General features: G+C 41.6%; 62 non-coding genes and 16 pseudogenes across 62 annotated transcripts; all 78 read right to left on the reverse strand.

The window, feature by feature from the left end:
* Positions 1-107: 107 nt before the first annotated feature.
* LOC134888616 (5S ribosomal RNA) lies at positions 108-226 on the reverse strand (annotated as a pseudogene).
* A 107-nt stretch (positions 227-333) lies between these two features.
* On the reverse strand, positions 334-453 carry LOC134891499 (5S ribosomal RNA; annotated as a pseudogene).
* Positions 454-560: 107 nt separating this feature from the next.
* Positions 561-679, reverse strand: LOC134901131 (5S ribosomal RNA). Its single transcript, XR_010174624.1, has one exon. It is a non-coding gene; the product is annotated as a 5S ribosomal RNA (ribosomal RNA).
* A 107-nt stretch (positions 680-786) lies between these two features.
* Positions 787-906, reverse strand: LOC134891443 (5S ribosomal RNA; annotated as a pseudogene).
* Positions 907-1,013: 107 nt separating this feature from the next.
* On the reverse strand, positions 1,014-1,132 carry LOC134890647 (5S ribosomal RNA). Its single transcript, XR_010171379.1, has one exon. It is a non-coding gene; the product is annotated as a 5S ribosomal RNA (ribosomal RNA).
* A 107-nt stretch (positions 1,133-1,239) lies between these two features.
* Positions 1,240-1,358, reverse strand: LOC135060606 (5S ribosomal RNA). The gene has a single exon (XR_010246999.1). It is a non-coding gene; the product is annotated as a 5S ribosomal RNA (ribosomal RNA).
* Positions 1,359-1,465: 107 nt separating this feature from the next.
* LOC134901257 (5S ribosomal RNA) lies at positions 1,466-1,584 on the reverse strand. The gene has a single exon (XR_010174748.1). It is a non-coding gene; the product is annotated as a 5S ribosomal RNA (ribosomal RNA).
* Positions 1,585-1,691: 107 nt separating this feature from the next.
* Positions 1,692-1,810, reverse strand: LOC135064040 (5S ribosomal RNA). The gene has a single exon (XR_010250355.1). It is a non-coding gene; the product is annotated as a 5S ribosomal RNA (ribosomal RNA).
* Positions 1,811-1,917: 107 nt separating this feature from the next.
* LOC135064042 (5S ribosomal RNA) lies at positions 1,918-2,036 on the reverse strand. Its single transcript, XR_010250357.1, has one exon. It is a non-coding gene; the product is annotated as a 5S ribosomal RNA (ribosomal RNA).
* A 107-nt stretch (positions 2,037-2,143) lies between these two features.
* On the reverse strand, positions 2,144-2,262 carry LOC135063127 (5S ribosomal RNA). The gene has a single exon (XR_010249465.1). It is a non-coding gene; the product is annotated as a 5S ribosomal RNA (ribosomal RNA).
* A 107-nt stretch (positions 2,263-2,369) lies between these two features.
* LOC135063835 (5S ribosomal RNA) lies at positions 2,370-2,488 on the reverse strand. The gene has a single exon (XR_010250158.1). It is a non-coding gene; the product is annotated as a 5S ribosomal RNA (ribosomal RNA).
* Positions 2,489-2,595: 107 nt separating this feature from the next.
* Positions 2,596-2,714, reverse strand: LOC135060237 (5S ribosomal RNA). The gene has a single exon (XR_010246629.1). It is a non-coding gene; the product is annotated as a 5S ribosomal RNA (ribosomal RNA).
* Positions 2,715-2,821: 107 nt separating this feature from the next.
* On the reverse strand, positions 2,822-2,940 carry LOC135070844 (5S ribosomal RNA). Its single transcript, XR_010256994.1, has one exon. It is a non-coding gene; the product is annotated as a 5S ribosomal RNA (ribosomal RNA).
* Positions 2,941-3,047: 107 nt separating this feature from the next.
* LOC134890659 (5S ribosomal RNA) lies at positions 3,048-3,166 on the reverse strand. Its single transcript, XR_010171380.1, has one exon. It is a non-coding gene; the product is annotated as a 5S ribosomal RNA (ribosomal RNA).
* Positions 3,167-3,273: 107 nt separating this feature from the next.
* On the reverse strand, positions 3,274-3,392 carry LOC134886575 (5S ribosomal RNA). The gene has a single exon (XR_010170658.1). It is a non-coding gene; the product is annotated as a 5S ribosomal RNA (ribosomal RNA).
* A 107-nt stretch (positions 3,393-3,499) lies between these two features.
* LOC134885313 (5S ribosomal RNA) lies at positions 3,500-3,618 on the reverse strand. The gene has a single exon (XR_010169431.1). It is a non-coding gene; the product is annotated as a 5S ribosomal RNA (ribosomal RNA).
* A 107-nt stretch (positions 3,619-3,725) lies between these two features.
* On the reverse strand, positions 3,726-3,844 carry LOC135063018 (5S ribosomal RNA). The gene has a single exon (XR_010249359.1). It is a non-coding gene; the product is annotated as a 5S ribosomal RNA (ribosomal RNA).
* Positions 3,845-3,951: 107 nt separating this feature from the next.
* On the reverse strand, positions 3,952-4,071 carry LOC134889195 (5S ribosomal RNA; annotated as a pseudogene).
* Positions 4,072-4,178: 107 nt separating this feature from the next.
* Positions 4,179-4,297, reverse strand: LOC134888029 (5S ribosomal RNA; annotated as a pseudogene).
* A 107-nt stretch (positions 4,298-4,404) lies between these two features.
* LOC134890670 (5S ribosomal RNA) lies at positions 4,405-4,523 on the reverse strand. The gene has a single exon (XR_010171381.1). It is a non-coding gene; the product is annotated as a 5S ribosomal RNA (ribosomal RNA).
* A 107-nt stretch (positions 4,524-4,630) lies between these two features.
* Positions 4,631-4,749, reverse strand: LOC134891375 (5S ribosomal RNA; annotated as a pseudogene).
* A 107-nt stretch (positions 4,750-4,856) lies between these two features.
* LOC134900833 (5S ribosomal RNA) lies at positions 4,857-4,975 on the reverse strand. The gene has a single exon (XR_010174336.1). It is a non-coding gene; the product is annotated as a 5S ribosomal RNA (ribosomal RNA).
* A 107-nt stretch (positions 4,976-5,082) lies between these two features.
* On the reverse strand, positions 5,083-5,201 carry LOC135064362 (5S ribosomal RNA). The gene has a single exon (XR_010250670.1). It is a non-coding gene; the product is annotated as a 5S ribosomal RNA (ribosomal RNA).
* Positions 5,202-5,308: 107 nt separating this feature from the next.
* LOC134886997 (5S ribosomal RNA) lies at positions 5,309-5,427 on the reverse strand (annotated as a pseudogene).
* Positions 5,428-5,534: 107 nt separating this feature from the next.
* On the reverse strand, positions 5,535-5,653 carry LOC135063391 (5S ribosomal RNA). The gene has a single exon (XR_010249724.1). It is a non-coding gene; the product is annotated as a 5S ribosomal RNA (ribosomal RNA).
* A 107-nt stretch (positions 5,654-5,760) lies between these two features.
* LOC135058640 (5S ribosomal RNA) lies at positions 5,761-5,879 on the reverse strand. The gene has a single exon (XR_010245066.1). It is a non-coding gene; the product is annotated as a 5S ribosomal RNA (ribosomal RNA).
* A 107-nt stretch (positions 5,880-5,986) lies between these two features.
* Positions 5,987-6,105, reverse strand: LOC134890681 (5S ribosomal RNA). Its single transcript, XR_010171382.1, has one exon. It is a non-coding gene; the product is annotated as a 5S ribosomal RNA (ribosomal RNA).
* Positions 6,106-6,212: 107 nt separating this feature from the next.
* LOC134891183 (5S ribosomal RNA) lies at positions 6,213-6,331 on the reverse strand (annotated as a pseudogene).
* Positions 6,332-6,438: 107 nt separating this feature from the next.
* On the reverse strand, positions 6,439-6,557 carry LOC134901712 (5S ribosomal RNA). The gene has a single exon (XR_010175195.1). It is a non-coding gene; the product is annotated as a 5S ribosomal RNA (ribosomal RNA).
* Positions 6,558-6,664: 107 nt separating this feature from the next.
* On the reverse strand, positions 6,665-6,783 carry LOC135063100 (5S ribosomal RNA). Its single transcript, XR_010249439.1, has one exon. It is a non-coding gene; the product is annotated as a 5S ribosomal RNA (ribosomal RNA).
* Positions 6,784-6,890: 107 nt separating this feature from the next.
* Positions 6,891-7,009, reverse strand: LOC135058617 (5S ribosomal RNA). Its single transcript, XR_010245043.1, has one exon. It is a non-coding gene; the product is annotated as a 5S ribosomal RNA (ribosomal RNA).
* Positions 7,010-7,116: 107 nt separating this feature from the next.
* Positions 7,117-7,235, reverse strand: LOC134890692 (5S ribosomal RNA). The gene has a single exon (XR_010171384.1). It is a non-coding gene; the product is annotated as a 5S ribosomal RNA (ribosomal RNA).
* Positions 7,236-7,342: 107 nt separating this feature from the next.
* On the reverse strand, positions 7,343-7,461 carry LOC134891184 (5S ribosomal RNA; annotated as a pseudogene).
* A 107-nt stretch (positions 7,462-7,568) lies between these two features.
* LOC134901258 (5S ribosomal RNA) lies at positions 7,569-7,687 on the reverse strand. The gene has a single exon (XR_010174749.1). It is a non-coding gene; the product is annotated as a 5S ribosomal RNA (ribosomal RNA).
* Positions 7,688-7,794: 107 nt separating this feature from the next.
* Positions 7,795-7,913, reverse strand: LOC135066554 (5S ribosomal RNA). Its single transcript, XR_010252800.1, has one exon. It is a non-coding gene; the product is annotated as a 5S ribosomal RNA (ribosomal RNA).
* A 107-nt stretch (positions 7,914-8,020) lies between these two features.
* On the reverse strand, positions 8,021-8,139 carry LOC135064121 (5S ribosomal RNA). Its single transcript, XR_010250434.1, has one exon. It is a non-coding gene; the product is annotated as a 5S ribosomal RNA (ribosomal RNA).
* Positions 8,140-8,246: 107 nt separating this feature from the next.
* LOC134901927 (5S ribosomal RNA) lies at positions 8,247-8,365 on the reverse strand. The gene has a single exon (XR_010175403.1). It is a non-coding gene; the product is annotated as a 5S ribosomal RNA (ribosomal RNA).
* A 107-nt stretch (positions 8,366-8,472) lies between these two features.
* Positions 8,473-8,591, reverse strand: LOC134900724 (5S ribosomal RNA). Its single transcript, XR_010174231.1, has one exon. It is a non-coding gene; the product is annotated as a 5S ribosomal RNA (ribosomal RNA).
* A 107-nt stretch (positions 8,592-8,698) lies between these two features.
* Positions 8,699-8,817, reverse strand: LOC135064043 (5S ribosomal RNA). Its single transcript, XR_010250358.1, has one exon. It is a non-coding gene; the product is annotated as a 5S ribosomal RNA (ribosomal RNA).
* A 107-nt stretch (positions 8,818-8,924) lies between these two features.
* Positions 8,925-9,043, reverse strand: LOC134890704 (5S ribosomal RNA). The gene has a single exon (XR_010171386.1). It is a non-coding gene; the product is annotated as a 5S ribosomal RNA (ribosomal RNA).
* Positions 9,044-9,150: 107 nt separating this feature from the next.
* Positions 9,151-9,269, reverse strand: LOC135063193 (5S ribosomal RNA). Its single transcript, XR_010249529.1, has one exon. It is a non-coding gene; the product is annotated as a 5S ribosomal RNA (ribosomal RNA).
* A 107-nt stretch (positions 9,270-9,376) lies between these two features.
* LOC135068372 (5S ribosomal RNA) lies at positions 9,377-9,495 on the reverse strand. The gene has a single exon (XR_010254576.1). It is a non-coding gene; the product is annotated as a 5S ribosomal RNA (ribosomal RNA).
* Positions 9,496-9,602: 107 nt separating this feature from the next.
* On the reverse strand, positions 9,603-9,721 carry LOC134885842 (5S ribosomal RNA). The gene has a single exon (XR_010169946.1). It is a non-coding gene; the product is annotated as a 5S ribosomal RNA (ribosomal RNA).
* A 108-nt stretch (positions 9,722-9,829) lies between these two features.
* Positions 9,830-9,948, reverse strand: LOC135066552 (5S ribosomal RNA). The gene has a single exon (XR_010252798.1). It is a non-coding gene; the product is annotated as a 5S ribosomal RNA (ribosomal RNA).
* A 107-nt stretch (positions 9,949-10,055) lies between these two features.
* LOC134901259 (5S ribosomal RNA) lies at positions 10,056-10,174 on the reverse strand. The gene has a single exon (XR_010174750.1). It is a non-coding gene; the product is annotated as a 5S ribosomal RNA (ribosomal RNA).
* A 107-nt stretch (positions 10,175-10,281) lies between these two features.
* Positions 10,282-10,400, reverse strand: LOC135066555 (5S ribosomal RNA). The gene has a single exon (XR_010252801.1). It is a non-coding gene; the product is annotated as a 5S ribosomal RNA (ribosomal RNA).
* A 107-nt stretch (positions 10,401-10,507) lies between these two features.
* On the reverse strand, positions 10,508-10,626 carry LOC135064122 (5S ribosomal RNA). The gene has a single exon (XR_010250435.1). It is a non-coding gene; the product is annotated as a 5S ribosomal RNA (ribosomal RNA).
* A 107-nt stretch (positions 10,627-10,733) lies between these two features.
* LOC134901928 (5S ribosomal RNA) lies at positions 10,734-10,852 on the reverse strand. Its single transcript, XR_010175404.1, has one exon. It is a non-coding gene; the product is annotated as a 5S ribosomal RNA (ribosomal RNA).
* A 107-nt stretch (positions 10,853-10,959) lies between these two features.
* On the reverse strand, positions 10,960-11,078 carry LOC134900726 (5S ribosomal RNA). Its single transcript, XR_010174232.1, has one exon. It is a non-coding gene; the product is annotated as a 5S ribosomal RNA (ribosomal RNA).
* Positions 11,079-11,185: 107 nt separating this feature from the next.
* On the reverse strand, positions 11,186-11,304 carry LOC135064044 (5S ribosomal RNA). The gene has a single exon (XR_010250360.1). It is a non-coding gene; the product is annotated as a 5S ribosomal RNA (ribosomal RNA).
* A 107-nt stretch (positions 11,305-11,411) lies between these two features.
* On the reverse strand, positions 11,412-11,530 carry LOC134890715 (5S ribosomal RNA). The gene has a single exon (XR_010171387.1). It is a non-coding gene; the product is annotated as a 5S ribosomal RNA (ribosomal RNA).
* A 107-nt stretch (positions 11,531-11,637) lies between these two features.
* Positions 11,638-11,756, reverse strand: LOC135063194 (5S ribosomal RNA). The gene has a single exon (XR_010249531.1). It is a non-coding gene; the product is annotated as a 5S ribosomal RNA (ribosomal RNA).
* Positions 11,757-11,863: 107 nt separating this feature from the next.
* On the reverse strand, positions 11,864-11,982 carry LOC135068373 (5S ribosomal RNA). The gene has a single exon (XR_010254577.1). It is a non-coding gene; the product is annotated as a 5S ribosomal RNA (ribosomal RNA).
* Positions 11,983-12,089: 107 nt separating this feature from the next.
* Positions 12,090-12,208, reverse strand: LOC134885843 (5S ribosomal RNA). The gene has a single exon (XR_010169947.1). It is a non-coding gene; the product is annotated as a 5S ribosomal RNA (ribosomal RNA).
* A 108-nt stretch (positions 12,209-12,316) lies between these two features.
* LOC135066553 (5S ribosomal RNA) lies at positions 12,317-12,435 on the reverse strand. Its single transcript, XR_010252799.1, has one exon. It is a non-coding gene; the product is annotated as a 5S ribosomal RNA (ribosomal RNA).
* Positions 12,436-12,542: 107 nt separating this feature from the next.
* Positions 12,543-12,661, reverse strand: LOC134890727 (5S ribosomal RNA). The gene has a single exon (XR_010171388.1). It is a non-coding gene; the product is annotated as a 5S ribosomal RNA (ribosomal RNA).
* A 107-nt stretch (positions 12,662-12,768) lies between these two features.
* Positions 12,769-12,887, reverse strand: LOC135070888 (5S ribosomal RNA). The gene has a single exon (XR_010257038.1). It is a non-coding gene; the product is annotated as a 5S ribosomal RNA (ribosomal RNA).
* A 107-nt stretch (positions 12,888-12,994) lies between these two features.
* LOC134894432 (5S ribosomal RNA) lies at positions 12,995-13,113 on the reverse strand (annotated as a pseudogene).
* Positions 13,114-13,220: 107 nt separating this feature from the next.
* On the reverse strand, positions 13,221-13,339 carry LOC134890139 (5S ribosomal RNA; annotated as a pseudogene).
* A 107-nt stretch (positions 13,340-13,446) lies between these two features.
* LOC134889550 (5S ribosomal RNA) lies at positions 13,447-13,565 on the reverse strand (annotated as a pseudogene).
* Positions 13,566-13,672: 107 nt separating this feature from the next.
* Positions 13,673-13,790, reverse strand: LOC134884772 (5S ribosomal RNA). Its single transcript, XR_010168907.1, has one exon. It is a non-coding gene; the product is annotated as a 5S ribosomal RNA (ribosomal RNA).
* Positions 13,791-13,897: 107 nt separating this feature from the next.
* Positions 13,898-14,016, reverse strand: LOC135069348 (5S ribosomal RNA). Its single transcript, XR_010255531.1, has one exon. It is a non-coding gene; the product is annotated as a 5S ribosomal RNA (ribosomal RNA).
* Positions 14,017-14,123: 107 nt separating this feature from the next.
* LOC134890960 (5S ribosomal RNA) lies at positions 14,124-14,241 on the reverse strand (annotated as a pseudogene).
* Positions 14,242-14,348: 107 nt separating this feature from the next.
* On the reverse strand, positions 14,349-14,467 carry LOC134890739 (5S ribosomal RNA). Its single transcript, XR_010171389.1, has one exon. It is a non-coding gene; the product is annotated as a 5S ribosomal RNA (ribosomal RNA).
* Positions 14,468-14,574: 107 nt separating this feature from the next.
* Positions 14,575-14,692, reverse strand: LOC134884773 (5S ribosomal RNA). The gene has a single exon (XR_010168908.1). It is a non-coding gene; the product is annotated as a 5S ribosomal RNA (ribosomal RNA).
* A 107-nt stretch (positions 14,693-14,799) lies between these two features.
* LOC135065320 (5S ribosomal RNA) lies at positions 14,800-14,918 on the reverse strand. Its single transcript, XR_010251603.1, has one exon. It is a non-coding gene; the product is annotated as a 5S ribosomal RNA (ribosomal RNA).
* A 107-nt stretch (positions 14,919-15,025) lies between these two features.
* Positions 15,026-15,143, reverse strand: LOC134884775 (5S ribosomal RNA). The gene has a single exon (XR_010168910.1). It is a non-coding gene; the product is annotated as a 5S ribosomal RNA (ribosomal RNA).
* A 107-nt stretch (positions 15,144-15,250) lies between these two features.
* Positions 15,251-15,368, reverse strand: LOC134890947 (5S ribosomal RNA; annotated as a pseudogene).
* A 107-nt stretch (positions 15,369-15,475) lies between these two features.
* Positions 15,476-15,594, reverse strand: LOC134890750 (5S ribosomal RNA). Its single transcript, XR_010171390.1, has one exon. It is a non-coding gene; the product is annotated as a 5S ribosomal RNA (ribosomal RNA).
* Positions 15,595-15,701: 107 nt separating this feature from the next.
* LOC134890763 (5S ribosomal RNA) lies at positions 15,702-15,820 on the reverse strand. Its single transcript, XR_010171392.1, has one exon. It is a non-coding gene; the product is annotated as a 5S ribosomal RNA (ribosomal RNA).
* Positions 15,821-15,927: 107 nt separating this feature from the next.
* LOC134901099 (5S ribosomal RNA) lies at positions 15,928-16,046 on the reverse strand. Its single transcript, XR_010174593.1, has one exon. It is a non-coding gene; the product is annotated as a 5S ribosomal RNA (ribosomal RNA).
* Positions 16,047-16,153: 107 nt separating this feature from the next.
* Positions 16,154-16,272, reverse strand: LOC134890774 (5S ribosomal RNA). The gene has a single exon (XR_010171393.1). It is a non-coding gene; the product is annotated as a 5S ribosomal RNA (ribosomal RNA).
* Positions 16,273-16,379: 107 nt separating this feature from the next.
* Positions 16,380-16,498, reverse strand: LOC135062400 (5S ribosomal RNA). The gene has a single exon (XR_010248750.1). It is a non-coding gene; the product is annotated as a 5S ribosomal RNA (ribosomal RNA).
* A 107-nt stretch (positions 16,499-16,605) lies between these two features.
* LOC134889731 (5S ribosomal RNA) lies at positions 16,606-16,724 on the reverse strand (annotated as a pseudogene).
* A 107-nt stretch (positions 16,725-16,831) lies between these two features.
* Positions 16,832-16,950, reverse strand: LOC134892997 (5S ribosomal RNA; annotated as a pseudogene).
* Positions 16,951-17,057: 107 nt separating this feature from the next.
* Positions 17,058-17,175, reverse strand: LOC134886887 (5S ribosomal RNA). Its single transcript, XR_010170963.1, has one exon. It is a non-coding gene; the product is annotated as a 5S ribosomal RNA (ribosomal RNA).
* Positions 17,176-17,282: 107 nt separating this feature from the next.
* LOC134886493 (5S ribosomal RNA) lies at positions 17,283-17,401 on the reverse strand. The gene has a single exon (XR_010170573.1). It is a non-coding gene; the product is annotated as a 5S ribosomal RNA (ribosomal RNA).
* Positions 17,402-17,508: 107 nt separating this feature from the next.
* Positions 17,509-17,627, reverse strand: LOC134890785 (5S ribosomal RNA). Its single transcript, XR_010171394.1, has one exon. It is a non-coding gene; the product is annotated as a 5S ribosomal RNA (ribosomal RNA).
* Between the last annotated feature and the right edge of the window lie 77 nt (positions 17,628-17,704).

Below are 17,704 nucleotides of genomic sequence, written 5' to 3' on the forward strand. Positions count from 1 at the left end.
GAGCTTTGTGGTTTCTGTTAGAACTTTTCTACTTCTAACTACTGGTTCATAAATGAATACTTTTGAAAATGGAATGCATCAACAGTACGGTGTTGGCAGTATAAAAATATCTACAGCACCTTGTATTCCCAAGTGGTCTCCCATCCAAGTACTAACCAGGCTCAACACTGCTTAGCTTCCTAGATCAGATGAGATTGGGCGTATCCAGTGTGGTGTGGCTGTAGATGAGCTTTGTGGTTTCTGTTAGAACTTTTCTACTTCTTTCTACTGGTTCATAAATGAATACGTTTGAAAATGGAATGCATCAACAGAACGGTGTTGGCAGTATAAAAATATTTACAGCACCTATGTATTCCCAGGTGGTCTCCCATCCAAGTACTAACCAGGCCCAACACTGCTTAGCTTCCAAGATCGGATGAGATTGGGCATATCCAGTATGGTGTGGCTGTAGAAGAGCTTTATGGTTTCTGTTAGTACTTTTCTACTTCTAACTACTGGTTCATAAATGAATACGTTTGAAAATGGAATGCATCAACAGAACGGTGTTGGCAGTATAAAAATATCTACAGCACCTTGTATTCCCAGGTGGTCTCCCATCCAAGTACTAAACAGGCCCAACACTGCTTAGCTTCCAAGATCAGATGAGATTGGGCGTATCCAGTGTGGTGTGGCTGTAGATAAACTTTGTGGTTTCTGTTAGAACTTTTCTACTTCTAACTACTGGTTCATAAATGAATACATTTTAAAATGGAATGCATCAACAGAACGGTGTTGGCAGTATAAAATTATCTACAGCACTTTGTATTCCCAGGTGGTCTCCCATCCAAGTACTAACCAGGCCCAACACTGCTTAGCTTCCAAGATCAGATGAGATTGGGCGTTTTCCAGTGTGGTGTGTCTGTAGATGAGCTTTATGGTTTCTGTTAGAACTTTTCTACTTCTAACTACTGGTTCATAAATGAATACGTTTGAAAATGGAATGCATCAACAGAACGGTGTTGGCAGTATAAAAATATCTACAGCACCTTGTATTCCCAGGTGGTCTCCCATCCAAGTACTAACCAGGCCCAACACTGCTTAGCTTCCAAGATCAGATGAGATTGGGCGTATCCAGTGTGGTGTGGCTGTAGATGAACTTTGTGGATTCTGTTAGAACTTTTCTACTTCTAACTACTGGTTCATAAATGAATACATTTTAAAATGGAATGCATCAACAGAACGGTGTTGGCAGTATAAAATTATCTACAGCACCTTGTATTCCCAGGTGGTCTCCCATCCAAGTACTAACCAGACCCAACACTGCTTAGCTTCCAAGATCAGATGAGATTGGGCGCATCCAGTGTGGTGTGGCTGTAGATGAGCTTTATGGTTTCTGTTAGAACTTTTCTACTTCTAACTACTGGTTCATAAATGAATACGTTTGAAAATGGAATGCATCAACAGAACGGTGTTGGCAGTATAAAAATATCTACAGCACCTTGTATTCCCAGGTGGTCTCCCATCAAAGTACTAACCAGGCCCAACACTGCTTAGCTTCCAAGATCAGATGAGATTGGGCGTATCCAGTGTGGTGTGGCTGTAGATGAACTTTGTGGTTTCTGTTAGAACTTTTCTACTTCTAACTACTGGTTCATAAATGAACACGTTTTAAAATGGAATGCATCAACAGAACAGTGTTGGCAGTATAAAATTATCTACAGCACCTTGTATACCCAGGTGGTCTCCCATCCAAGTACTAACCAGGCCCAACACTGCTTAGCTTCCAAGATCAGATGAGATTGGGCGTATCCAGTGTGGTGTGGCTGTAGATGAGCTTTATGGTTTCTGTTAGAACTTTTCTACTTCTAACTACTGGTTCATAAATGAATACGTTTGAAAATGGAATGCATCAACAGAACGGTGTTGGCAGTATAAAATTATCTACAGCACCTTGTATACCCAGGTGGTCTCCCATCCAAGTACTAACCAGGCCCAACACTGCTTAGCTTCCAAGATCAGATGAGATTGGGCGTATCCAGTGTGGTGTGGCTGTAGATGAGCTTTATGGTTTCTGTTTGAACTTTTCTACTTCTAACTACTGGTTCATAAATGAATACGTTTTAAAATGGAATGCATCAACAGAACGGTGTTGGCAGTATAAAAATATCTACAGCACCTTGTATTCCCAGGTGGTCTCCCATCCAAGTACTAACCAGGACCAACACTGCTTAGCTTCCAAGATCAGATGAGATTGGGCGTATCCAGTGTGGTGTGGCTGTAGATGAGCTTTGTGGTTTCTGTTAGAACTTTTCTACTTCTAACTACTGGTTCATAAATGAATACGTTTGAAAATGGAATGCATCAACAGAACGGTGTTGGCAGTATAAAAATATCTACAGCACCTTGTATTCCCAGGTGGTCTCCCATCCAAGTACTAACCAGGCCCAATACTGCTTAGCTTCCAAGATCAGATGAGATTGGGCGTATCCAGTGTGGTGTGGCTGTAGATGAGCTTTGTGGTTTCTGTTTGAACTTTTCTACTTCTAACTACTGGTTCATAAATGAATACATTTGAAAATTGAATGCATCAACAGAACGGTGTTGGAAGTATAAAAATGTCTACAGCACCTTGTATTCCCAGGTGGTCTCCCATCCAAGTACTAACCAGGCCCAACACTGCTTAGCTTCCAAGATCAGATGAGATTGGGCGTATCCAGTGTGGTGTGGCTGTAGATGAGCTTTATGGTTTCTGTTAGAACTTTTCTACTTCTAACTACTGGTTCATAAATGAATACGTTTGAAAATGGAATGCATCAACAGAACGGTGTTGGCAGTATAAAAATATCTACAGCACCTTGTATTCCCAGGTGGTCTCCCATCTAAGTACTAACCAGGACCAACACTGCTTAGCTTCCAAGATCAGATGAGATTGGGCGTATCCAGTGTAGTGTGGCTGTAGATGAGCTTAGTGGTTTCTGTTAGAACGTTTCTACTTCTAACTACTGGTTCATAAATGAATACGTTTGAAAATGGAATGCATCAACAGAACGGTGTTGGCAGTATAAAAATATCTACAGCACCTTGTATTCCCAGGTGGTCTCCCATCCAAGTACTAACCAGGCCCAACACTGCTTAGCTTCCAAGATCAGATGAGATTGGGCGTATCCAGTGTGGTGTGGCTGTAGATGAGCTTTGTGGTTTCTGTTAGAACTTTTCTACTTCTAACTACTGGTTCATAAATGAATACGTTTGAAAATAAAATGCATCAACAGAACGGTGTTGGCAGTATAAAAATATCTACAGCACCTTGTATTCCCAGGTGGTCTCCCATCCAAGTACTAACCAGGCTCAATACTGCTTAGCTTCCAAGATCAGATGAGATTGGGCGTATCCAGTGTGGTGTGGCTGTAGATGAGCTTTGTGGTTTCTGTTTGAACTTTTCTACTTCTAACTACTGGTTCATAAATGAATACATTTGAAAATTGAATGCATCAACAGAACGCTGTTGGAAGTATAAAAATGTCTACAACACCTTGTATTCCCAGGTGGTCTCCCATCCAAGTACTAACCAGGCCCAACACTGCTTAGCTTCCAAGATCAGATGAGATTGGGCGTATCCATTGTGGTGTGGCTGTAGATGAACTTTGTGGTTTCTGTTAGAACTTTTCTACTTCTAACTACTGGTTCTTAAATGAATACGTTTGAAAATGGAATGCATCAACAGAACGTTGTTGGCAGTATAAAAATATCTACAGCACCTTGTATTCCCAGGTGATCTCCCACCCAAGTACTAACCAGGCCCAACACTGCTTAGCTTCCAAGATCAGATGAGATTGGGCGTATCCAGTGTGGTGTGGCTGTAGATGAGCTTTGTGGTTTCTTTTAGAACTTTTCTACTTCTAACTACTGGTTCATAAATGAATACGTTTGAAAATGGAATGCATCAACAGAATGGTGTTGGCAGTATAAAAATATTTACAGCACCTATGTATTCCCAGGTGGTCTCCCATCCAAGTACTAACCAGGCCCAACACTGCTTAGCTTCCAAGATCGGATGAGATTGGGCATATCCAGTGTGGTGTGGCTGTAGAAGAGCTTTATGGTTTCTGTTAGTACTTTTCTACTTCTAACTACTGGTTCATAAATGAATACGTTTGAAAATGGAATGCATCAACAGAACGGTGTTGGCAGTATAAAAATATCTATAGCACCTTGTATTCCCAGGTGGTCTCCCATCCAAGTACTAACCAGGCCCAACACTGCTTAGCTTCCAAGATCAGATGAGATTGGGCGTATCCAGTGTGGTGTACCTGTAGATGAGCTTTATGGTTTCTGTTAGAACTTTTCTACTTCTAACTACTGGTTCATAAATGAATACGTTTGAAAATGGAATGCATCAACAGAACGGTGTTGGCAGTATAAAAATATCTACAGCACCTTGTATTCCCAGGTGGTCTCCCATCCAAGTACTAACCAGGCCCAACACTGCTTAGCTTCCAAGATCAGATGAGATTGGGCGTATCCAGTGTGGTGTGGCTGTAGATGAGCTTTATGGTTTCTGTTAGAACTTTTCTACTTCTAACTACTGGTTCATAAATGAATACGTTTTAAAATGGAATGCATCAACAGAAAGGTGTTGGCAGTATAAAATTATCTACAGCACCTTGTATTCCCAGGTTGTCTCCCATCCAACTACTAACCAGGCCCAACACTGCTTAGCTTCCAAGATCAGATGAAATTGGGCGTATCCAGTGTGGTGTGGCTGTAGATGAGCTTTATGGTTTCTGTTAGAACTTTTCTACTTCTAACTACTGGTTCATAAATGAATACGTTTGAAAATGGAATGCATCAACAGAACGGTGTTGGCAGTATAAAAATATCTACAGCACCTTGTATTCCCAGGTGGTCTCCCATCCAAGTACTAACCAGGCCCAACACTGCTTAGCTTCCAAGATCAGATGAGATTGGGCGTATCCAGTGCGGTGTGGCTGTAGATGAGCTTTGTGGTTTCTGTTAGAACTTTTCTACTTCTAACTACTGGTTCATAAATGAATACGTTTGAAAATGGAATGCATCAACAGAACGGTGTTGGCAGTATAAAAATATCTACAGCACCTTGTATTCCCAGGTGGTCTCCCATCCAAGTACTAACCAGGCCCAACACTGCTTAGCTTCCAAGATCAGATGAGATTTGGCGTATCCAGTGTGGTGTGGCTGTAGATGAACTTTGTGGTTTCTGTTAGAACTTTTCTACTTCTAACTACTGGTTCATAAATGAATACATTTTAAAATGGAATGCATCAACAGAACGGTGTTGGCAGTATAAAATTATCTACAGCACCTTGTATTCCCAGGTGGTCTCCCATCCAAGTACTAACCAGACCCAACAGTGCTTAGCTTCCAAGATCAGATGAGATTGGGCATATCCAGTGTGGTGTGGCTGTAGATGAACTTTGTGGTTTCTGTTAGAACTTTTCTACTTCTAACTACTGGTTCATAAATGAATATGTTTTAAAATGGAAAGCATCAACAGAACGGTGTTTGCAGTATAAAATTATCTGCAGCACCTTGTATTCCCAGGTGGTCTCCCATCCAAGTACTAACCAGGCCCAACACTGCTTAGCTTCCAAGATCAGATGAGATTGGGCGTATCCAGTGTGGTGTGGCTGTAGATGAGCTTTATGGTTTCTGTTAGAACTTTTCTACTTCTAACTACTGGTTCATAAATGAAAACATTTGAAAATGGAATGCATCAACAGAACGGTGTTGGCAGTATAAAAATATCTACAGCACCTTGTATTCCCAGGTGGTCTCCCATCCAAGTACTAACCAGGCCCAACACTGCTTAGCTACCAAGATCAGATGAGATTGGGCGTATCCAGTGTGGTGTGGCTGTAGATGAGCTTTGTGGTTTCTGTTAGAACTTTTCTACTTCTAACTACTGGTTCATAAATGAATACGTTTGAAAATGGAATGCATCAACAGAACGGTGTTGGCAGTATAAAAATATCTACAGCACCTTGTATTCCCAGGTGGTCTCCCATCCAAGTACTAACCAGGCCCAACACTGCTTAGCTTCCAAGATCAGATGAGATTGGGCGTATCCAGTGTGGTGTGGCTGTAGATGAACTTTGTGGTTTCTGTTAGAACTTTTCTACTTCTAACTACTGGTTCATAAATGAATACGTTTTAAAATGGAATGCATCAACAGAACGGTGTTGGCAGTATAAAATTATTTACAGCACCTTGTATACCCAGGTGGTCTCCCATCCAAGTACTAACCAGGCCCAACACTGCTTAGCTTCCAAGATCAGATGAGAATGGGCGTATCCAGTGTGGTGTGGCTGTAGATGAGCTTTATGGTTTCTGTTAGAACTTTTCTACTTCTAACTACTGGTTCATAAATGAATATGTTTGAAAATGGAATGCATCAACAGAACGGTGTTGGCAGTATAAAAATATCTACAGCACCTTGTATTCCCAGGTGGTCTCCCACCAAAGTACTAACCAGGCCCAACACTGCTTAGCTTCCAAGATCAGATGAGATTGGGCGTATCCAGTGTGGTGTGGCTGTAGATGAGCTTTGTGGTTTCTGTTTGAACTTTTCTACTTCTAACTACTGGTTCATAAATGAATACGTTTGAAAATGGAATGCATCAACAGAACGGTGTTGGCAGTATAAAAATATCTACAGCACCTTGTATTCCCAGGTGGTCTCCCATCCAAGTACTAACCAGGCCCAACACTGCTTAGCTTCCAAGATCAGATGAGATTGGGCATATCCAGCGTGGTGTGGCTGTAGATGAGCTTTCTGGTTTCTGTTAGAACTTTTCTACTTGTAACTACTGGTTCATAAATGAATACGTTTGAAAATGGAATGCATCAACAGAACGGTGTTGGCAGTATAAAAATATCTACAGCACCTTGTATTTCCAGGTGGTCTCCCATCCAAATACTAACCAGGCCCAACACTGCTTAGCTTCCAAGATCAGATGAGATTGGGCGTATCCAGTGTGGTGTGGCTGTAGATGAGCTTTGTGGTTTCTGTTAGAACTTTTCTACTTGTAACTACTGGTTCATAAATGAATACGTTTGAAAATGGAATGCATCAACACAACGGTGTTGGCAGTATAAAAATATCTACAGCACCTTGTATTCCCAGGTGGTCTCCCATCCAAGTACTAACCAGGCCCAACACTGCTTAGCTTCCAAGATCAGATGAGATTGGGCGTATCCAGTGTGGTGTGGCTGTAGATGAACTTTGTGGTTTCTGTTAGAACTTTTCTACTTCTAACTACTGGTTCATAAATGAATACGTTTTAAAATGGAATGCATCAACAGAACGGTGTTGGCAGTACAAAATTATTTACAGCACCTTGTATACCCAGGTGGTCTCCCATCCAAGTACTAACCAGGCCCAACACTGCTTAGCTTCCAAGATCAGATGAGAATGGGCGTATCCAGTGTGGTGTGGCTGTAGATGAGCTTTATGGTTTCTGTTAGAACTTTTCTACTTCTAACTACTGGTTCATAAATGAATATGTTTGAAAATGGAATGCATCAACAGAACGGTGTTGGCAGTATAAAAATATCTACAGCACCTTGTATTCCCAGGTGGTCTCCCATCAAAGTACTAACCAGGCCCAACACTGCTTAGCTTCCAAGATCAGATGAGATTGGGCGTATCCAGTGTGGTGTGGCTGTAGATGAGCTTTGTGGTTTCTGTTTGAACTTTTCTACTTCTAACTACTGGTTCATAAATGAATACGTTTGAAAATGGAATGCATCAACAGAACGGTGTTGGCAGTATAAAAATATCTACAGCACCTTGTATTCCCAGGTGGTCTCCCATCCAAGTACTAACCAGGCCCAACACTGCTTAGCTTTCAAGATCAGATGAGATTGGGCATATCCAGTGTGGTGTGGCTGTAGATGAACTTTGTGGTTTCTGTTAGAACTTTTCTACTTCTAACTACTGGTTCATAAATGAATATGTTTTAAAATGGAAAGCATCAACAGAACGGTGTTTGCAGTATAAAATTATCTACAGCACCTTGTATTCCCAGGTGGTCTCCCATCCAAGTACTAACCAGGCCCAACACTGCTTAGCTTCCAAGATCAGATGAGATTGGGCTTATCCAGTGTGGTGTGGCTGTAGATGAGCTTTATGGTTTCTGTTAGAACTTTTCTACTTCTAACTACTGGATCATAAATGAATACATTTGAAAATGGAATGCATCAACAGAACGGTGTTGGCAGTATAAAAATATCTACAGCACCTTGTATTCCCAGGTGGTCTCCCATCCAAGTACTAACCAGGCCCAACACTGCTTAGCTTCCAAGATCAGATGAGATTGGGCGTATCCAGCGTGGTGTGGCTGTAGATGAGCTTTGTGGTTTCTGTTAGAACTTGTCTACTTGTAACTACTGGTTCATAAATGAATACGTTTGAAAATGGAATGCATCAACAGAACGGTGTTGGCAGTATAAAAATATCTACAGCACCTTGTATTCCCAGGTGGTCTCCCATCCAAGTACTAACCAGGCCCAACACTGCTTAGCTTCCAAGATCAGATGAGATTGGGCGTATCCAGTGTGGTTTGGCTGTAGATGAACTTTGTGGTTTCTGTTAGAACTTTTCTACTTCTAACTACTGGTTCATAAATGAATACGTTTGAAAATGGAATGCATCAACAGAACGGTGTTGGCAGTATAAAATTATCTACAGCACCTTGTATACCCAGGTGGTCTCCCATCCAAGTACTAACCAGGCCCAACACTGCTTAGCTTCCAAGATCAGATGAGATTGGGCGTATCCAGTGTGGTGTGGCTGTAGATGAGCTTTATGGTTTCTGTTAGAACTTTTCTACTTCTAACTACTGGTTCATAAATGAATACGTTTGAAAATGGAATGCATCAACAGAACGGTGTTGGCAGTATAAAAATATCTACAGCACCTTGTATTCCCAGGTGGTCTCCCATCCAAGTACTAACCAGGCCCAACACTGCTTAGCTTCCAAGATCAGATGAGATTGGGCGTATCCAGTGTGGTGTGGCTGTAGATGAGCTTAGTGGTTTCTGTTAGAACGTTTCTACTTCTAACTACTGGTTCATAAATGAATACGTTTGAAAATGGAATGCATCAACAGAACGGTGTTGGCAGTATAAAAATATCTACAGCACCTTGTATTCCCAGGTGGTCTCCCATCCAAGTACTAACCAGGCCCAACACTGCTTAGCTTCCAAGATCAGAGGAGATTGGGCGTATCCAGTGCGGTGTGGCTGTAGATGAGCTTTGTGGTTTCTGTTAGAACTTTTCTACTTCTAACTACTGGTTCATAAATGAATACGTTTGAAAATGGAATGCATCAACAGAACGGTGTTGGCAGTATAAAAATATCTACAGCACCTTGTATTCCCAGGTGGTTTCCCATCCAAGTACTAACCAGGCCCAATACTGCTTAGCTTCCAAGATCAGATGAGATTGGGCGTATCCAGTGTGGTGTGGCTGTAGATGAGCTTTGTGGTTTCTGATTGAACTTTTCTACTTCTAACTACTGGTTCATAAATGAATACATTTGAAAATTGAATGCATCAACAGAACGGTTTTGGAAGTATAAAAATGTCTACAGCACCTTGCATTCCCAGGTGGTCTCCCATCCAAGTACTAACCAGGCCCAACACTGCTTAGCTTCCAAGATCAGATGAGATTGGGCGTATCCATTGAGGTGTGGCTGTAGATGAACTTTGTGGTTTCTGTTAGAACTTTTCTACTTCTAACTACTGGTTCATAAATGAATACGTTTGAAAATGGAATGCATCAACAGAACGGTGTTGGCAGTATAAAAAATATCTACAGCACCTTGTATTCCCAGGTGATCTCCCATCCAAGTACTAACCAGGCCCAACACTGCTTAGCTTCCAAGATCAGATGAGATTGGGCATATCCAGTGTGGTGTGGCTGTAGATGAGCTTTGTGGTTTCTGTTTGAACTTTTCTACTTCTAACTACTGGTTCATAAATGAATACGTTTGAAAATGGAATGCATCAACAGAACGGTGTTGGCAGTATAAAAATATCTACAGCACCTTGTATTCCCAGGTGGTCTCCCATCAAAGTACTAACCAGGCCCAACACTGCTTAGCTTCCAAGATCAGATGAGATTGGGCGTATCCAGTGTGGTGTGGCTGTAGATGAGCTTTGTGGTTTCTGTTTGAACTTTTCTACTTCTAACTACTGGTTCATAAATGAATACGTTTGAAAATGGAATGCATCAACAGAACGGTGTTGGCAGTATAAAAATATCTACAGCACCTTGTATTCCCAGGTGGTCTCCCATCCAAGTACTAACCAGGCCCAACACTGCTTAGCTTTCAAGATCAGATGAGATTGGGCATATCCAGTGTGGTGTGGCTGTAGATGAACTTTGTGGTTTCTGTTAGAACTTTTCTACTTCTAACTACTGGTTCATAAATGAATATGTTTTAAAATGGAAAGCATCAACAGAACGGTGTTTGCAGTATAAAATTATCTACAGCACCTTGTATTCCCAGGTGGTCTCCCATCCAAGTACTAACCAGGCCCAACACTGCTTAGCTTCCAAGATCAGATGAGATTGGGCTTATCCAGTGTGGTGTGGCTGTAGATGAGCTTTATGGTTTCTGTTAGAACTTTTCTACTTCTAACTACTGGATCATAAATGAATACATTTGAAAATGGAATGCATCAACAGAACGGTGTTGGCAGTATAAAAATATCTACAGCACCTTGTATTCCCAGGTGGTCTCCCATCCAAGTACTAACCAGGCCCAACACTGCTTAGCTTCCAAGATCAGATGAGATTGGGCGTATCCAGCGTGGTGTGGCTGTAGATGAGCTTTGTGGTTTCTGTTAGAACTTGTCTACTTGTAACTACTGGTTCATAAATGAATACGTTTGAAAATGGAATGCATCAACAGAACGGTGTTGGCAGTATAAAAATATCTACAGCACCTTGTATTCCCAGGTGGTCTCCCATCCAAGTACTAACCAGGCCCAACACTGCTTAGCTTCCAAGATCAGATGAGATTGGGCGTATCCAGTGTGGTTTGGCTGTAGATGAACTTTGTGGTTTCTGTTAGAACTTTTCTACTTCTAACTACTGGTTCATAAATGAATACGTTTGAAAATGGAATGCATCAACAGAACGGTGTTGGCAGTATAAAATTATCTACAGCACCTTGTATACCCAGGTGGTCTCCCATCCAAGTACTAACCAGGCCCAACACTGCTTAGCTTCCAAGATCAGATGAGATTGGGCGTATCCAGTGTGGTGTGGCTGTAGATGAGCTTTATGGTTTCTGTTAGAACTTTTCTACTTCTAACTACTGGTTCATAAATGAATACGTTTGAAAATGGAATGCATCAACAGAACGGTGTTGGCAGTATAAAAATATCTACAGCACCTTGTATTCCCAGGTGGTCTCCCATCCAAGTACTAACCAGGCCCAACACTGCTTAGCTTCCAAGATCAGATGAGATTGGGCGTATCCAGTGTGGTGTGGCTGTAGATGAGCTTAGTGGTTTCTGTTAGAACGTTTCTACTTCTAACTACTGGTTCATAAATGAATACGTTTGAAAATGGAATGCATCAACAGAACGGTGTTGGCAGTATAAAAATATCTACAGCACCTTGTATTCCCAGGTGGTCTCCCATCCAAGTACTAACCAGGCCCAACACTGCTTAGCTTCCAAGATCAGAGGAGATTGGGCGTATCCAGTGCGGTGTGGCTGTAGATGAGCTTTGTGGTTTCTGTTAGAACTTTTCTACTTCTAACTACTGGTTCATAAATGAATACGTTTGAAAATGGAATGCATCAACAGAACGGTGTTGGCAGTATAAAAATATCTACAGCACCTTGTATTCCCAGGTGGTTTCCCATCCAAGTACTAACCAGGCCCAATACTGCTTAGCTTCCAAGATCAGATGAGATTGGGCGTATCCAGTGTGGTGTGGCTGTAGATGAGCTTTGTGGTTTCTGATTGAACTTTTCTACTTCTAACTACTGGTTCATAAATGAATACATTTGAAAATTGAATGCATCAACAGAACGGTGTTGGAAGTATAAAAATGTCTACAGCACCTTGCATTCCCAGGTGGTCTCCCATCCAAGTACTAACCAGGCCCAACACTGCTTAGCTTCCAAGATCAGATGAGATTGGGCGTATCCATTGAGGTGTGGCTGTAGATGAACTTTGTGGTTTCTGTTAGAACTTTTCTACTTCTAACTACTGGTTCATAAATGAATACGTTTGAAAATGGAATGCATCAACAGAACGGTGTTGGCAGTATAAAAAATATCTACAGCACCTTGTATTCCCAGGTGATCTCCCATCCAAGTACTAACCAGGCCCAACACTGCTTAGCTTCCAAGATCAGATGAGATTGGGCATATCCAGTGTGGTGTGGCTGTAGATGAGCTTTGTGGTTTCTGTTTGAACTTTTCTACTTCTAACTACTGGTTCATAAATGAATACGTTTGAAAATGGAATGCATCAACAGAACGGTGTTGGCAGTATAAAAATATCTACAGCACCTTGTATTCCCAGGTGGTCTCCCATCCAAGTACTAACCAGGCCCAACACTGCTTAGCTTCCAAGATCAGATGAGATTGGGCGTATCCAGTGTGGTGTGGCTGTAGATGAGCTTTGTGGTTTCTGTTAGAACTTTTCTACTTCTAAATACTGGTTCATAAATGAATACGTTTGAAAATGGAATGCATCAACAGAACGGTGTTGGCAGTATAAAAATATCTACAGCACCTTGTATTCCCAGGTGGTATCCCATCCAAGTACTAACCAGGCCCAACACTGCTTAGCTTCCAAGATCAGATGAGATTGGGCATATCCAGTGTGGTGTGGCTGTAGCTGAGCTTTGTGGTTTCTGTTAGAACTTTTCAACTTCTAACTACTGGTTCATAAATGAATACGTTTGAAAATGGAATGCATCAACAGAACGGTGTTGGCAGTTTAAAAATATCTACAGTACCTTGTATTCCCAGGTGGTCTCCATTCCAAGTACTAACCAGGCCCAACACTGCTTAGCTTCCAAGATCAGATGAGATTGGGCGTATCCAGTATGGTGCGGCTGTAGATGAGCTTTGTGGTTTCTGTTAGAACTTTTCTACTTCTAACTACTGGTTCATAAATGAATACGTTTGAAAATGGAATGCATCAACAGAACGGTGTTGGCAGTATAAAAATATCTACAGCACCTTGTATTCCCAGGTGTTCTCCCATCCAAGTACTAACCAGGCCCAGCACTGCTTAGCTTCCAAGATCAGCTGAGATTGGGCGTATCCAGTGTGGTGTGGCTGTAGATGAGCTTTGTGGTTTCTGTTTGAACTTTTCTACTTCTAACTACTGGTTCATAAATGAATACATTTGAAAATGGAATGCATCAACAAAACGGTGTTGGCAGTATAAAAATATCTACAGCACCTTGTATTCCCAGGTGGTCTCCCATCCAAGTACTAAGCAGGCCCAACACTGCTTAGCTTCCAAGATCAGATGAGATTGAGCGTATCTAGTGTGGTGTTGCTGTAGATGAACTTACTGGTTTCTGTTAGAACTTTTCAACTTCTAACTACTGGTTCATAAATGAATACGTTTGAAAATGGAATGCATCAACAGAACGGTGTTGGTAGTATAAAAATATCTACAGCACCTTGTATTCCAGGTGGTCTCCCATCCAAGTACTAACCAGGCCCAACACTGCTTAGCTTCCAAGATCAGATGAGATTGGGCGTATCCAGTGTGGTGTGGCTGTAGATGAGCTTTATGGTTTCTGTTAGAACTTTTCTACTTCTAACTACTGGTTCATAAACGAATACGTTTGAAAATGGAATGCATCAACAGAACGGTGTTGGCAGTATAAAAATATCTACAGCACCTTGTATTCCCAGGTGGTCTCCCATCCAAGTACTAACCAGGCCCAACACTGCTTAGCTTCCAAGATCAGATGAGATTGAGCATATCCAGTGTGGTGTTGCTGTAGATGAACTTACTGGTTTCTGTTAGAACTTTTCTACTTCTAACTACTGGTTCATAAATGAATACGTTTGAAAATGGAATGCATCAACAGAACGGTGTTGGTAGTATAAAAATATCTACAGCACCTTGTATTCCAGGTGGTCTCCCATCCAAGTACTAACCATGCCCAACACTGCTTAGCTTCCAAGATCAGATGAGATTGGGCGTATCCAGTGTGGTGTGGCTGTAGATGAGCTTTATGGTTTCTGTTAGAACTTTTCTACTTCTAACTACTGGTTCATAAACGAATACGTTTGAAAATGGAATGCATCAACAGAACGGTGTTGGTAGTATAAAAATATCTACAGCACCTTGTATTCCCAGGTGGTCTCCCATCCAAGTACTAACCAGGCCCAACACTGCTTAGCTTCCAAGATCAGATGAGATTGGGCGTATCCAGTGTGGTGTGGCTGTAGATGAGCTTTGTGGTTTCTGTTAGAACTTTTCTACTTCTAACTACTGGTTCATAAATGAATACGTTTGAAAATGGAATGCATCAACAGAACGGTGTTGGTAGTATAAAAATATCTACAGCACCTTGTATTCCAGGTGGTCTCCCATCCAAGTACTAACCAGGCCCAACACTGCTTAGCTTCCAAGATCAGATGAGATTGGGCGTATCCAGTGTGGTGTGGCTGTAGATGAGCTTTATGGTTTCTGTTAGAACTTTTCTACTTCTAACTACTGGTTCATAAACGAATACGTTTGAAAATGGAATGCATCAACAGAACGGTGTTGGCAGTATAAAAATATCTACAGCACCTTGTATTCCCAGGTGGTCTCCCATCCAAGTACTAACCAGGCCCAACACTGCTTAGCTTCCAAGATCAGATGAGATTGAGAGTATCCAGTGTGGTGTTGCTGTAGATGAACTTACTGGTTTCTGTTAGAACTTTTCTACTTCTAACTACTGGTTCATAAATGAATACGTTTGAAAATGGAATGCATCAACAGAACGGTGTTGGTAGTATAAAAATATCTACAGCACCTTGTATTCCAGGTGGTCTCCCATCCAAGTACTAACCAGGCCCAACACTGCTTAGCTTCCAAGATCAGATGAGATTGGGCGTATCCAGTGTGGTGTGGCTGTAGATGAGCTTTATGGTTTCTGTTAGAACTTTTCTACTTCTAACTACTGGTTCATAAACGAATACGTTTGAAAATGGAATGCATCAACAGAACGGTGTTGGCAGGATAAAAATATCTACAGCACCTTGTATTCCAGGTGGTCTCCCATCCAAGTACTAACCAGGCCCAACACTGCTTAGCTTCCAAGATCAGATGAGATTGGGCGTATCCAGTGTGGTGTGGCGGTAGATGAGCTTTGTGGTTTCTGTTAGAACTTTTCTACTTCTAACTACTGGTTCATAAATGAATACGTTTGAAAATGGAATGCATCAACAGAACGGTATTGGAAGGATAAAAATATCTACAGCACCTTGTATTCCCAGGTGGTCTCCCATCCAAGTACTAACCAGGCCCAACACTGCTTAGCTTCCAAGATCAGATGAGATTGGGCGTATCCAGTGTGGTGTGGCTGTAGATGAGCTTTATGGTTTCTGTTAGAACTTTTCTACTTCTAACTACTGGTTCATAAACGAATACGTTTGAAAATGGAATGCATCAACAGAACGGTGTTGGTAGTATAAAAATATCTACAGCACCTTGTATTCCCAGGTGGTCTCCCATCCAAGTACTAACCAGGCCCAACACTGCTTAGCTTCCAAGATCAGATGAGATTGGGCGTATCCAGTGTGGTGTGGCTGTAGATGAGCTTTGTGGTTTCTGTTAGAACTTTTCTACTTCTAACTACTGGTTCATAAATGAATACGTTTGAAAATGGAATGCATCAACAGAACGGTGTTGGCAGTATAAAAATATCTACAGCACCTTGTATTCCCAGGTGGTCTCCCATCCAAGTACTAACCAGGCCCAACACTGCTTAACTTCCAAGATCAGATGAGATTGGGCATATCCAGTGTGGTGTGGCTGTAGATGAGCTCTGTGGTTTCTGTTAGAACTTTTCTACTTCTAACTACTGGTTCATAAATGAACACGTTTTAAAATGGAATGCATCAACAGAACGGTGTTGGCAGTATAAAATTATCTACAGCACCTTGTATTCCCAGGTGGTCTCCCATCCAAGTACTAACCAGGCCCAACACTGCTTAGCTTCCAAGATCAGATGAGATTGGGCGTATCCAGTGTGGTGTGGCTGTAGATGAGCTTTATGGTTTCTGTTAGAACTTTTCTACTTCTAACTACTGGTTCATAAATGAATACGTTTGAAAATGGAATGCATCAACAGAACGGTGTTGGTAGTATAAAAATATCTACAGCACCTTGCATTCCCAGGTGGTCTCCCATCCAAGTACTAACCAGGCCCAACACTGCTTAGCTTCCAAGATCAGATGAGATTGGGCGTATCCAGTGTGGTGTGGCTGCAGATGAGCGTTATGGTTTCTGTTAGAACTTTTCTACTTCTAACTACTGGTTCATAAATGAATACGTTTGAAAATGGAATGCATCAACAGAACGGTGTTGGCAGTATAAAAATATCTACAGCACCTTGTACTCCCAGGTGGTCTCCCATCCAAGTACTGACCAGACCCAACACTGCTTAGCTTCCAAGATCAGATGAGATTGGGCGTATCCAGTATGGTGTTGCTGTAGATGAATTTTCTGGTTTCTGTTAGAACTTTTCTACTTCTAACTACTGGTTCATAAATGAATACATTTGAAAATGGAATGCATCAACAGAACGGTGTTGGCAGTATAAAAATATCTACAGCACCTTGTATTCCCAGGTGGTCTCGCATCCAAGTACTAACCAGGCCCAACACTGCTTAGCTTCCAAGATCAGATGAGATTGAGCGTATCTAGTGTGGTGTTGCTGTAGATGAACTTACTGGTTTCTGTTAGAACTTTTCAACTTCTAACTACTGGTTCATAAATGAATACGTTTGAAAATGGAATGCATCAACAGAACGGTGTTGGTAGTATAAAAATATCTACAGCACCTTGTATTCCAGGTGGTCTCCCATCCAAGTACTAACCAGGCCCAACACTGCTTAGCTTCCAAGATCAGACGAGATTGGGCGTATCCAGTGTGGTGTGGCTGTAGATGAGCTTTATGGTTTCTGTTAGAACTTTTCTACTTCTAACTACTGGTTCATAAACGAATACGTTTGAAAATGGAATGCATCAACAGAACGGTGTTGGCAGTATAAAAATATCTACAGCACCTTGTATTCCCAGGTGGTCTCCCATCCAAGTACTAACCAGGCCCAACACTGCTTAGCTTCCAAGATCAGATGAGATTGAGCATATCCAGTGTGGTGTGGCGGTAGATGAGCTTTGTGGTTTCTGTTAGAACTTTTCTACTTCTAACTACTGGTTCATAAGTGAATACGTTTGAAAATGGAATGCATCAACAGAACGGTATTGGAAGGATAAAAATATCTACAGCACCTTGTATTCCCAGGTGGTCTCCCATCCAAGTACTAACCAGGCCCAACACTGCTTAGCTTCCAAGATCAGATGAGATTGGGCGTATCCAGTGTGGTGTGGCTGTAGATGAGCTTTATGGTTTCTGTTAGAACTTTTCTACTTCTAACTACTGGTTCATAAACGAATACGTTTGAAAATGGAATGC

This window comes from Pseudophryne corroboree, chromosome 3 (assembly GCF_028390025.1).
Source record: "Pseudophryne corroboree isolate aPseCor3 chromosome 3, aPseCor3.hap2, whole genome shotgun sequence".
In the NCBI taxonomy this organism is placed as follows: Eukaryota; Metazoa; Chordata; class Amphibia; order Anura; family Myobatrachidae; genus Pseudophryne; species Pseudophryne corroboree.